Below are 11,938 nucleotides of genomic sequence, written 5' to 3'. Positions count from 1 at the left end.
TAAGGCCCACTTGACTTCACATTCCAGGATGTCTGGCTCTAGGTCAGTGATCACACCATCGTGATTATCTGGGTCATGAAGATCTTTTTTGTACAGTTCTTCTGTGTATTCTCGCCATCTCTTCTTAATATCTTCTGCTTCTGTTAGGTCCATACCACTTCTGTCCTTTATCGAGCTCATCTTTGCATGAAATGTTCCTTTGGTATCTCTGATTTTCTTGAAGAGATCCCTAGTCTTTCCCATTCTGTTGTTTTCCTCTATTTCTTTGCATTGATCGCTGAAGAAGGCTTTCTTATCTCTTCTTGCTATTCTTTGGAACTCTGCATTCAGATGTTTATATCTTTCCCTTTCTCCTTTGCTTTTCACTTCTCTTCTTTTCACAGCTATTTGTAAGGCCTCCCCAGACAGCCATTTTGCTTTGTTGCATTTCTTTTCTATGGGAATGGTCTTGATCCCTGTCTCCTGTACAATGTCACGAACTTCATTCCATAGTTCATTAGGCTTATTCATTGTTGTATTCTTAGAATCAGAGAAGGCAATGGCACCCTACTCCAGTACTCTTGCCTGGAAAATCCCATGGACGGAGGAGCGTGGTAGGCTGCAATCATGGGGTCACTCAAGTCGGACACGACTGAGCGACTTCACTTTCACTTTTCACTTTCATGCATTGGAGAAGGAAATGGCAACCCACTGCAGTGTTCTTGCCTGGAGAATCCTAGGGACGAGGGAGCCTGGTGGGCTGCCATCTATGGGGTCGCACAGAGTCGGTCACGACTGAAGCAACTTAGCAGCAGCATCAGCATTCTTAGAATTGAGAATGTTTGGCACTTGGTAAGCACTCAGCAGATACTTGCTGCATGATTGAAAAGGTTATAGATTTACCACTATTGGCTTGGATTAATCTGTGACTTGTCCTCTGAGGCAGGGGCCACAGCTTATCTTTCCTTAAGCATATTGTTTCCCCATAACCACATCCCATTCAGCCTTGACCATGCACACTTGGCATAAAAATTATTCCAAGATGCATCATCCAAATAAATGAAAAAGGTAAATTAATAAAAATTTTAGAAGAAAACATGGCAATATGCTAAAGTCAAGGCTATGGTTTTTCCAGTAGTCATGTATGAATGTGAGAGTTGGACTATAAAGAAAGCCGAGCACCGAAGAATTGATGCTTTTGAACTGTGGTGTTGGAGAAGACTCTTGAGAGTCCCTTGGACTGCAAGGAGATCCAACCAGTCCATTCTGAAGGAGATCCAACCAGTCCATTCTGAAGGAGATCAGCCCTGGGATTTCTTTGGAAGGAATGATGCTAAAGCTGAAACTCCAGTACTTTGGCCACCTCGTGCGAAGAGTTGACTCATTGGAAAAGACTCTGATGCTGGGAGGGATTGGGGGCAGGAGGAGAAGGGGACGACAGAGGATGAGATGGTTGGATGGCATCACTGACTCAATGGACATGAATTTGAGTAAATTCCAGGAACTGGTGATGGACAGGGAGGCCTGGCATGTTGCAGTCCATGGGGTCTCAAAGAGTCAGACAAGACTGAACGAATGAGTTGAATTGAACTGATGATTATCCTCTTTAAAACTGAGGTATAGTTGTGCAATATTATGCAATTTTCAGGTGTACAACATAGTGATTCACAATGATTAAAGCTTTACTCCATTTATAGCTATTATAAAATATTGGCTAAATATTCCTTGTGTGTGTGTTAGTCACTCAGTCATGTCTGATTCTTTGCAACCCCCATGGACTGTAGCCCACCAGTCTCCTCGGTCCATGGAATTCTCCAGGCAAGAATACTGGAGTGAGTAGCCATTCCCTTCTGCAGGGGATCTTCCCAACCCAGAGATCAAACCAAGTCTCCTCCATTGCAGGAGGATTTTTTACCATCTGAGCCACCAGGGAAGCCCATGCTTATAATATATTCTTGTAGCTTATTTATTTTATACATACTAATTTGTACCTCTTAATCCCCTACCGCTATCTTACCCCTCCCTTCTTCCCTCTCCCCACTATTATCCAGTAGTTGGTTCTCTATATCTGAGTCTGTTTCTTTTTTGTTATAATTACTGGTTTCTTTTATATTTTAGATTCCATACATAAGTGATATCGTACAGTATTTGCCTTTCTCTGTCTGACTTATTTTGCTTAGCATAATACTCTCCAAGTCCATCCATGTTGTTACAAATGGCAAAATTTCATTCCTTTTTATGGCTGAGTTGTATTCCATTGTGTATCTATACCACATCTTCTTTATCCATTCTTCTATTGATGGAAATATGCTTCCATATTTTTGCAATTGTAAATAATGCTGAAAAATATTGGGGTGCATGTATCTTTTCAAATTATTCTTTTTGTTTTTTTCATATATATACCCAGAACTGGAATTGTTGAATCATATGATAGTTATCTTTGTAGTTTTCATGAAATCTCCATGCTGTTTTGCATATAATGATCTTTTTAAGTATCATCTTGACTAGACTATGGCCCCCGGTCATTCAATCAGGTATTAACCTAGACGTTATAGTAAAGTCTTTTTGTAGATATGATTACAGTTCATAGTCAGTTGCTTTTAAGTAAGGGAGATAAGCTAGATGATCTCGGTGGACCTGATTCAGTCAGTGGAAGGCCTTAAGAGCAGAGCTGAGGCTTTGCAGATGAAGAAGAAATTCTGCTTGTGGACATCTGTTCTAATTCATGCCAAGAGTTCCATCCTACACTTCCTGATAGTTTGCCCAGTGGATTTTAAACTTGCCTGGTAGATCCCCATTTCACATTACACAAATTCTTGCAATAAATCTCTTAATATACAAATTTACTGGTTCTACTTCTCTGGTTGAAACTTGACTAATACCACTGCATTGTGGTAAACAAAGATTTTTTTAATCAAAAAAGCACTACTACAAAAGAAAACATTGGTAATTTGGACTTCATTAAAATTCTTTCAGGAATTCCCTGGCAGTCCATTGGTTGGGACTCAGCGCTTTCACTACTAGGGCCCTGGTCAGGAAGCTGGGATGCCACAGATCACGTGGGATTAGCCACAGATTACACTAGGAAAAGATATTCATAATACATATTTCTGTCAAAATATTCATGTTCAGAATATGTAAACAACTTCTACAAATCAATAGGGAAAAAAGTAAATAACTAAAAGTGGACAGAAAATTTGAATCAGCATTTTACAAAATAAGATAACCAAATATCCAATAAACATGAAAAGATATTCTGCATCATTACTCATTTGGGAAATGCAAATTAAAATCACAATGAAATACCACTAGACACCAATCAGAATGGTTAAAATTAAAAGGATCAATAGTGTTAAATCATGGCAAGGATTTGGAGGAACTGCGATGCTTACCGGAGAAGGCAATGGCACCCCACTCCAGTATTCTTGCCTGGAAAATCCCATGAACAGAGGAGCCTGGTGGGCTGTAGTCCATGGGGTCGCTAAGAGTTGGACATGGCTGAGCGACTTCACTTTCACTTTTCACTTTTGTGCATTGGAGAAGGAAATGGCAACCCACTCCAGTGTTTTTGCCTGGAGAATTCCAGGGATGTGGGAGCCTGGTGGGCTGCTGTCTGTGGAGTCACACAGAGTTGGACACGACTGAAGTGACTTAGCAGCAGCAGCAGCAGCTAAAACTAAATGCATCCAGACACATGACAGAAATTCCAGTTCTAGGAATTAACCCAAGAGAAGTGAGTATATACATCCACTAAGGACAGGAGTAGGAAGGTTCATCACAGCTTTATTTGTATTAGCCAAAGTGGAAGCAATTCATTGCCCATCAACAGAAGAATAGATAAACAAATTGAGGTATATTCATAAAGTAAAATTATTTTATTTAGCAATAAAAAGGGACAAACTATTGTTCCTTTTTCATGATGAATTTCATATCTATGAAGTTGAGTGAAAGAAACCAAGTTTAAAAGCATACATATGAGTCCACTTATACAAAGGTCAAGAATTGGCAAAACTAATCGGTGATGATAGATTTAGAATAGTGACTACCCACCCTTCCTCTCCATGGGATTGGGTGCAGTCTTGGAAGAAGCAAGAGAGAATATTTTGAGGTGCTGGAAACTTTCCAGATCTTGATCTGTGTGGTAATGACACAAGTATAAGCAGATACAACAATTCACTGAGCTATGCACTTGCAATTGGTGCTTTCAGTATATGGATACTATCTCTCTATAAAAGTTAAAAAAAAAACCAAAACACTAGGGGATTCTCGGAGAAGGCAATGGCACCCCACTCCAGTACTCTTGCCTGGAAAATCCCATGGACAGAGGAGCCTGGTATGCTGCAGTCCATGGGGTCGCTACAGTCCATGGGGTCGCTACAAGTTGGACATGGCTGAGCGACTTCACTTTCACTTTTCACTTTCACGCATTGGAGAAGGAAATGGCAACCCACTCCAGTGTTCTTGCCTGGAGAACCCCAGGGACAGGGGAGCCTGGTGGGCTGCCATCTCTGGGGTCACACAGAGTCGGACATGACTGAAGCGACTTAGCAGCAGCAGCAGCAGGGGGTTCTAGTCCCAAGAACTGTTGGGTAAAATGAACAGTATCTACCAGAGCCACTTCAGGGGGTCATGCTTTCTCTACATTGTGCTGTGTGCTTGCTGTACTAAGTTGCTTCAGTCCTGTCTGATTCTATCCGACCCTATGGACTGTAGCCCGCCAGGTTTCTCTGTCTAAGGGATTCTCCAGGCAAGAATACTGGAGTGGGTTGCCATACCCTCCTCCAAGGGATCTTCCTGGCGCAGAGATCAAACCCAAGTCTCTTATGTCTCTTGCACTGGTGGACAAGTTCCTTACCACTAGCGCCACATGGGAAACCCCTCTCTGCACTACCTGATTGCATTTCCCACTGGGTCTTTGAAAGAGAACTGTGTTAGAAACACTTTCTCAGGACATCCACCTGGGAGGCTGGTGGGATTTGGAGTCCTGGGAGTTCAGAATTCTAGTCAATATTCCTCTGATCATTACTTGGAGTGGTACAACAGGGTATAAAAGGAACAGATAAGATCTTAAGTTTAAATCTGTTGCCTAAAATTCAATTTAGCAAATGTTATGGGAGGCCTGAGTTTTTACTGCCAGAACCAATAATGAAGATAGATCTAGAGACATAATTATTTATGGTTGGCACAAATAAGCACAACTTTCAGTTGCCAAGTGGGAACTGAAGAGCTCCTTGTGTATTTTATTTGGTTAGAAGGCTTAATTTAAATAAAGCACCAGGTGAAGACCTTCTGCTATCAAAATTATTCAAAGTTTGTCCTAAGTGACGTCCTCTAAAACATAGACCCATCTGTTTGTTAAACGTTCCATTTAAACCTGATGTCTATTTCTTCCTTATTTCAGACTGAGGATTTCTGGATCAATATTTTATTCAAGTTTTAAGCATAGATATGCCACTATTACCTAATAGAAAAAAATTATCAATAATAATATAATAGACGGTGTGTGCTAAGTTGCTTCAGTTGTGTCTGGCTCTTTGAGACACTATGGACTGTAGCCAGCCAGGCTCCTCTGTCCATGGGATTCTCCAGGCAAGAATACTGGAGTGGGTAGCCATTCTCTTCTCCAGGGGGATCTTCCCGACCCAGGGATTGAACCTGGGTCTCTTGCATTGCAGGAGGATTCTGTACCATCCGAGCCACTAGGGAAGCAATAGACTATTGCTTCACCTTCTTGGAACTAAATGTGCACAACTAAAAACTTAAATACAGTAAATGCAAATTCTTTACCATTTGAACCACCAGGGACACCCAAATGAATTAGAGTTGGTTTTTCCTGTTTGCTTTTTAACCTATCTTTCCTCTGCCTTTAACCCTGAACTAGAATGATTCTAGGTTAAGCTTCCTGAGCACAGCATTGACTTCCCAGTTGTTGGTTCTTACATAAAAGCTGCATTATATCACCATAGCAAGAGTCAGTATCTGTTTTCTGACAGATCTGTCTCCTGGCAAACCAGATAACTATGTTGAAGGACCTAAAGCAGGACTATGTTCTCCTCCCTCCCATGCTTTCTTAAAATGTTCTTTGACAGAAAACCCGTAGATGACCTGGGTACATTCCTCCCTGCTGGAGATATGAATTAGGAATGGCTTCAAAATTGCTCAAAGTTGGAATTTTCATGGTAGCATTATGCCCTTTTTCCTATTTCTGTGATGAGTGATTAGATTAGTAAAGCCTCTTTGAAAATTTTCCTTGCTAAGTTACCTCATCCATACATGATGATGAAAAAACAAAACAAAACTTCGGGGACTTGAATTTGCTCATTTATTGAAAGACCAAAATAGGTTCTTAAGAATGATCCTGTCTTGGTTATAGTTACTCCTTTGGTGAACCTTTGAAATGAGGAGGGTGTGGGAGATTGAAATTTATAGATGTGGCTGCAATAATATTTTTGTTCCCAAATGCTCCTCTAAACTCTACCACTTCCCCATCAATACCTCCTGGAGTCTTTATCCCTTCCTCTTGAACCTGGGCAGACCTTTGTACATTGCCTCAATGGATGGACTGTGATAGAAGTGACAGTATGTGGTTGCCAAGGCTAGGTCAAAAAAGGCAATATGACTTCTACCCGACTTTCTCTCTCTCTTTCTGCCCTTCTCCCTCTCCCTCTTTCTTTCATTCTGAGCCACCATGGAAGAAGCCCAGCTAGCCTAAAGCCATGCTGCTGGAGAGACCATATGCAGAAGCTACATAGAGATACAGTTTCACAGTTGCACAGGGGCCCAGCTGTTCCAGCCCCAAGCTGGATGAGTCTCCTCAACCTGATACCAGACACGTAATTGAGCAGACCGTCACGTGATTCTAGCCCCAGTCACTGTCTGCAACTGCATAACTGCCTAGTTAAGCCCATCCAACACCTATAACTATGAGAGATACTAATAATAACCAGTTTTATTTTTCATTAATTAATTAATTTTTGGATGCGCTGGGTCTTTGTTGTTGTGCATGGGCTTTCTCTAGTTGCAGGGAGCAGGGGCCACTCTCCGAATGTGATCTGCAGGCTTTTCATTGCAACGGCTTCTCTTGCTGCAGAGCACAAGCTCTAGGTTCGTGGGCTTCAGTGGTTGCAGCACACAGGCTCAGTAGTTAGGGCACACGAGCTTAGTTGCTCTGAAACATGTGGAATCTTCCCAGCGCAGGGGTCAAACCTGTGACCCCTGCATTGGCAGGTGGATTCTTTTCTACTGTATCTCGCCAGTGAAGTCCACCAATGTTATTTTAAGCCACTACGTTTTGGGGTAGTTTACTATGCAGTGATGGGCTTCCCAGGTGGTGCTAGTGGTAAAGAACCCACGTGCCAATGCAGGAAACACAGAAGACTTGCATTTGATCCCTGGGTTGGAAAGATCCCCTGGAGGAGGGCATGGCAACCCACCCCTGAATTCTTGCCTGGAAAACCCCATGGACTGAGAAGCTTGGTGGGCTACGGTCCATAGGGTTGCAAAGAGTCAGACATGACTGAAGCAACTTAGCAGGCACACATTAAAACACAGCTTTAGAAACACTTTGTTGAATTTGTTGTAAGAACATCATTAAGGACACTGTTTACTATATTACTTAATGTCCCAGGTATAAAACACCATATCAGAAAAAAAGTTTTAGAGCTAAGTTCCAATAAAATTAAAAAAAAAAAGTAGAATGTTTTGCTTTTGTAGTCAAGAAAAATTATGATTGACCTTTATTTTTTCAGCAGAAAATTCGAATTCTCACCTGTGGCTCAGCTTAGATAATTCTGTGGAACCCTATTGCTTATATAATTTACTCCACTCCATTGACTTGTTTTTGCCTAATAGATGTTTCTAATGATCCTATTTATTATTTATATTTTCTAATGGATCATATGTATTCTTGTAAGCTTTTCCAAACACTTACGGAAGAGGAGAGAATAGAAATAAAGTGAGAAGAAAATGAATATATATGTAAATTATTCTTCTGAGACCTTACCAGGCCTCCCACAGGTCTCGTTTAATGATTTATTCATTTACCTCACAAATATGGATTAAACATCTACTATGAGCCAGCTTGGAGTAGGAAATGGCAACCCACTCTAGTATCCTTGCCCGGGAAATCTCACGAACAGAGGAGCCTGATGGGCTACAGTCTATGCGGTCACAAAGAGTCGGACATGACTTAGTGACTAAACACAACAAGAAATGAATCAGGCATCGTACATAGGGAGAGTATGGGCTAAAGCAATTATCACACGCACACAGAGAAATAGCATGTCTGAGGATGGCCTGGAGGTTTGGGTGCCAACAGCATCGGGCAGCAAATTCCAATAGTGGCCTCCCCGATCCTTCCCACAAATGGGCCCAGGGTAAGGGTGGGAGAAGCTCATGGCACCCCACTCCAGTACTCTTGCCTGGAAAATCCCATGGATGGAGGAGCCTGGTAGGCTGCAGTCCATGGGGTTGAGAAGAGTCAGACATGACTGAGCGACTTCACTTTCACTTTTCACTTTCATGCATTGGAGCAGGAAATGGCAACCCACTCCAGTGTTCTTGCCTGGAGAATCCCAGGGACGGGGGAGCCTGGTGGGCTGCTGTCTACGGGGTCACACAGAGTCGGACACGACTGAAGTGACTTAGCAGCAGCAACAAGGGTGGGAGTGGGAGTGAAGGTAGATCTTGGGTGAATACGCCCTTTTGGTTCTTGGCCAGGAACGTCCAGAGGCTACCATCTCAAAAAACTCTTTCCAGTTCTGGAGAAGTCTTTGCTAAACTTGCCCTTAGACCTGGATTGCCACATGTACACTGCCCAAGTCCTTTACCCACCGCAAGGCAACACTTGTAACTGGTTTGTTCCACTGCTGCCAATTATTCTTTACTGATTTGTTTGACTCCTCCTTTGGTCCTCTGGTCTTCCCTGGTGGCTCAAATGGTCAAGAATCTGCCTGCAGTACGGGAGACCCAGGTTCAATTCCTGGGTTGGGAAGATCCCCTGGAGGAAGGAAAGGCTACCCACTCTAGTGCTCTTGCCTAGAGAATCCCATGTACAGAGGATCCTGGTGGGCTGCAGTCCATGGGGGCGCAAAGAGTTGGACACAACCAACTAACGCGACTAACACCTGCGCTGGTCCTCTGCTATCTTCATTTGCACTGATTGCGGCAACTTTTGTATCTGTCTCTCAGGACACACCTGCGATCTCTCAGCTTCTTGTACTAAGGGTAACAACAAACCTAATCTTCCTTGTCAACCTTAAACCTTCACGTTCTTATCCATTTCATTCTTTTTCTTTTTTTGACTTGTCCGTGCTGCAGCTGCTAAGTAGCTTCAGTCGTGTCCGACTCTGTGCAACCCCATAGACGGCAGCCCACCAGGCTCTCCCGTCCCTGGGATTCTCCAGGCAAGAACACTGGAGTGGGTTGCTATTTCCTTCTCCAAAGGCTTGTCCGTGGAAGCCTATTTATTAATTTATCCTCTTTCTTGCATTAAGGTTTATTCAGGATATTGAATATAGTTCCCTGTGTTATAGAGTAGGACCTTGTTATTCATTCTGCATCTCTTAATCCCAAACTCCCATTCCATCCCTCCTCCTCCCACCTCCTACTTGGCAACCACAAGCCTGTTCTCTGCGTCTTATTTTATTATTTCTGACAGCATTTCCATGAGTGTTTCTACATTTTTTTGGTCTCTGTTTTTCTTTGCTAGTCTTTGCCAGCAGGGGGCTCTGTACTCTTGTCTCCAGGCATTCCCTCTATCACTTGAGGTATTTTGCTGTCTAACTCAATGAAACTAAGCCATGCCCGTGGGGCAACCCATGATGGGCGGGTCATGGTGGAGAGATCTGACAGAATGTGGTCCACTGGAGAAGGGAATGGCAAACCGCTTCAGTATTCTTGCCTTGAGAACCCCATGAACAGTATGAAAAGGCAAAATGATAGGATCCTGAAAGAGAAGCTCCCCAGGTGAGTAGGTGCCCAACAGGCTACTTGAGATCAGTGGAGAAATAACTCCAGAAAGAATGAAGGGATGGAGCCAAAGCAAAAAGAATACCCAGCTGTGGATGTGACTGGTGATAGAAGCAAGGTCCGATGCTGTAAAGAGCAATATTGCATAGGAACCTGGAATGTCAAGTCCACGAATCAAGGCAAATTGGAAGTGGTCAAACAAGAGATGGCAAGAGTGAATGTCAACATTCTAGCAATCAGCGAACTGAAATGGACTGGAATGGGTGAATTTAACTCAGATGACCATTATATCTACTACTGCGGGCAGGAATCCCTCAGAAGAAATGGAGTGGCCATCATGGTCAACAAAAAAGTCCAAAATGCAGTACTTGGATGCAATCTCAAAAACGACAGAATGATCTCTGTTCGTTTCCAAGGCAAACCATTCAATATCACAGTAATCCAATGAGTAATGCTGAAGAAGCTGAAGTTGAATGGTTCTATGAAGACCTACAAGACCTTTTAGAATTAACACCCAAAAAAGACGTCCTTTTCATTCTAGGGGACTGGAATGCAAAAGTAGGAAGTCAAGAAACACCTGGACTAACAGGCAAATTTGGCCTTGGAATACAGAATGAAGCAGGGCAAAGACTAATAGAGTTTTGCCAAGAAAATGCACTGGTCATAACAAACACCCTCTTCCAACAACACAAGAGAAGACTCTATACATGGGCATCACCAGATGGTCAACACCGAAATCAGATTGATTATATTCTTTGCAGCCAAAGATGGAGAAGCTCTATACAGTCAGCAAAAACAAGACCAGGAGCTGACTGTGGCTCAGATCATGAACTCCTTATTGCCAAATTCAGACTGAAATTGAAGAAAGTAGGGAAAACCACTAGGCCATTCAGGTATGACCTAAATCAAATCCCTTATGATTATACAGTGGAAGTGAGAAATAGATTTAAGGGCCTAGATCTGATAGATAGAGTGCCTGATGAACTATGGAATGAGGTTCATGACATTGTGCAGGAGACAGGGATCAAGACCATCCCCATGGAAAAGAAATGCAAAAAAGCAAAATGGCTGTCTGGGGAGGCCTTAACAAATAGCTGTGAAAAGAAGAGAAGCAAAAAGCAAAGGAGAAAAGGAAAGATATCAACATCTGAATGCAGAGTTCCAAAGAATAGCAAGAAGAGATAAGAAAGCCTTCCTCAGTGATCAATGCAAAGAAATAGAGGAAAACAACAGAATGGGAAAGACTAGGGATCTCTTCAAGAAAATCAGAGATACCAAAGGAACATTTCATGCAAAGATGAGCTCGATAAAGGACAGAAATGGTATGGACCTAACAGAAGCAGAAGATATTAAGAAGAGATGGCGAGAATACACAGAAGAACTGTACAAAAAAGATCTTCATGACCCAGATAATCACGATGGTGTGATCACTGACCTAGAGCCAGACATCCTGGAATGTGAAGTCAAGTGGGCCTTAGAAAGCATCACTACGAACAAAGCTAGTGGAGGTGATGGAATTCCAGTTGAGCTATTCCAAATCCTGAAAGATGATGCCGTGAAAGTTCTGCACTCAATATGCCAGCAAATTTGAAAAACTCAGCAGTGGCCACAGGACTGGAAAAGGTCAGTTTTCACTCTAATCCCAAAGAAAGGCAATGCCAAAGAATGCTCAAACTACCGCACAATTGCACTCATCTCACACGCTAGTAAAGTCATGCTCAAAATTCTCCAAGCCAGGCTTCAGCAATATGTGAACTGTGAACTTCCAGATGTTCAAGCTGGTTTTAGAAAAGGCAGAGGAACCAGAGATCAAATTGCCAACATCTGCTGGATCATGGAAAAAGCAAGAGAGTTCCAGAAAAACATCTCTTTCTGCTTTCTTGACTATGCCAAAGCCTTTCATTGTGTGGATCACAATAAACTGTGGAAAATTCTGAAAGAGATGGGAATACCAGACCACCTGATCTGCCTCTTGAGAAATTTGTATGCA

This window comes from Bison bison, unplaced genomic scaffold (assembly GCF_000754665.1).
Source record: "Bison bison bison isolate TAMUID 2011002044 unplaced genomic scaffold, Bison_UMD1.0 scf7180017864163, whole genome shotgun sequence".
NCBI lineage: Eukaryota > Metazoa > Chordata > Mammalia > Artiodactyla > Bovidae > Bison > Bison bison.
Note: the sequence above shows the minus strand (reverse complement) of the source record.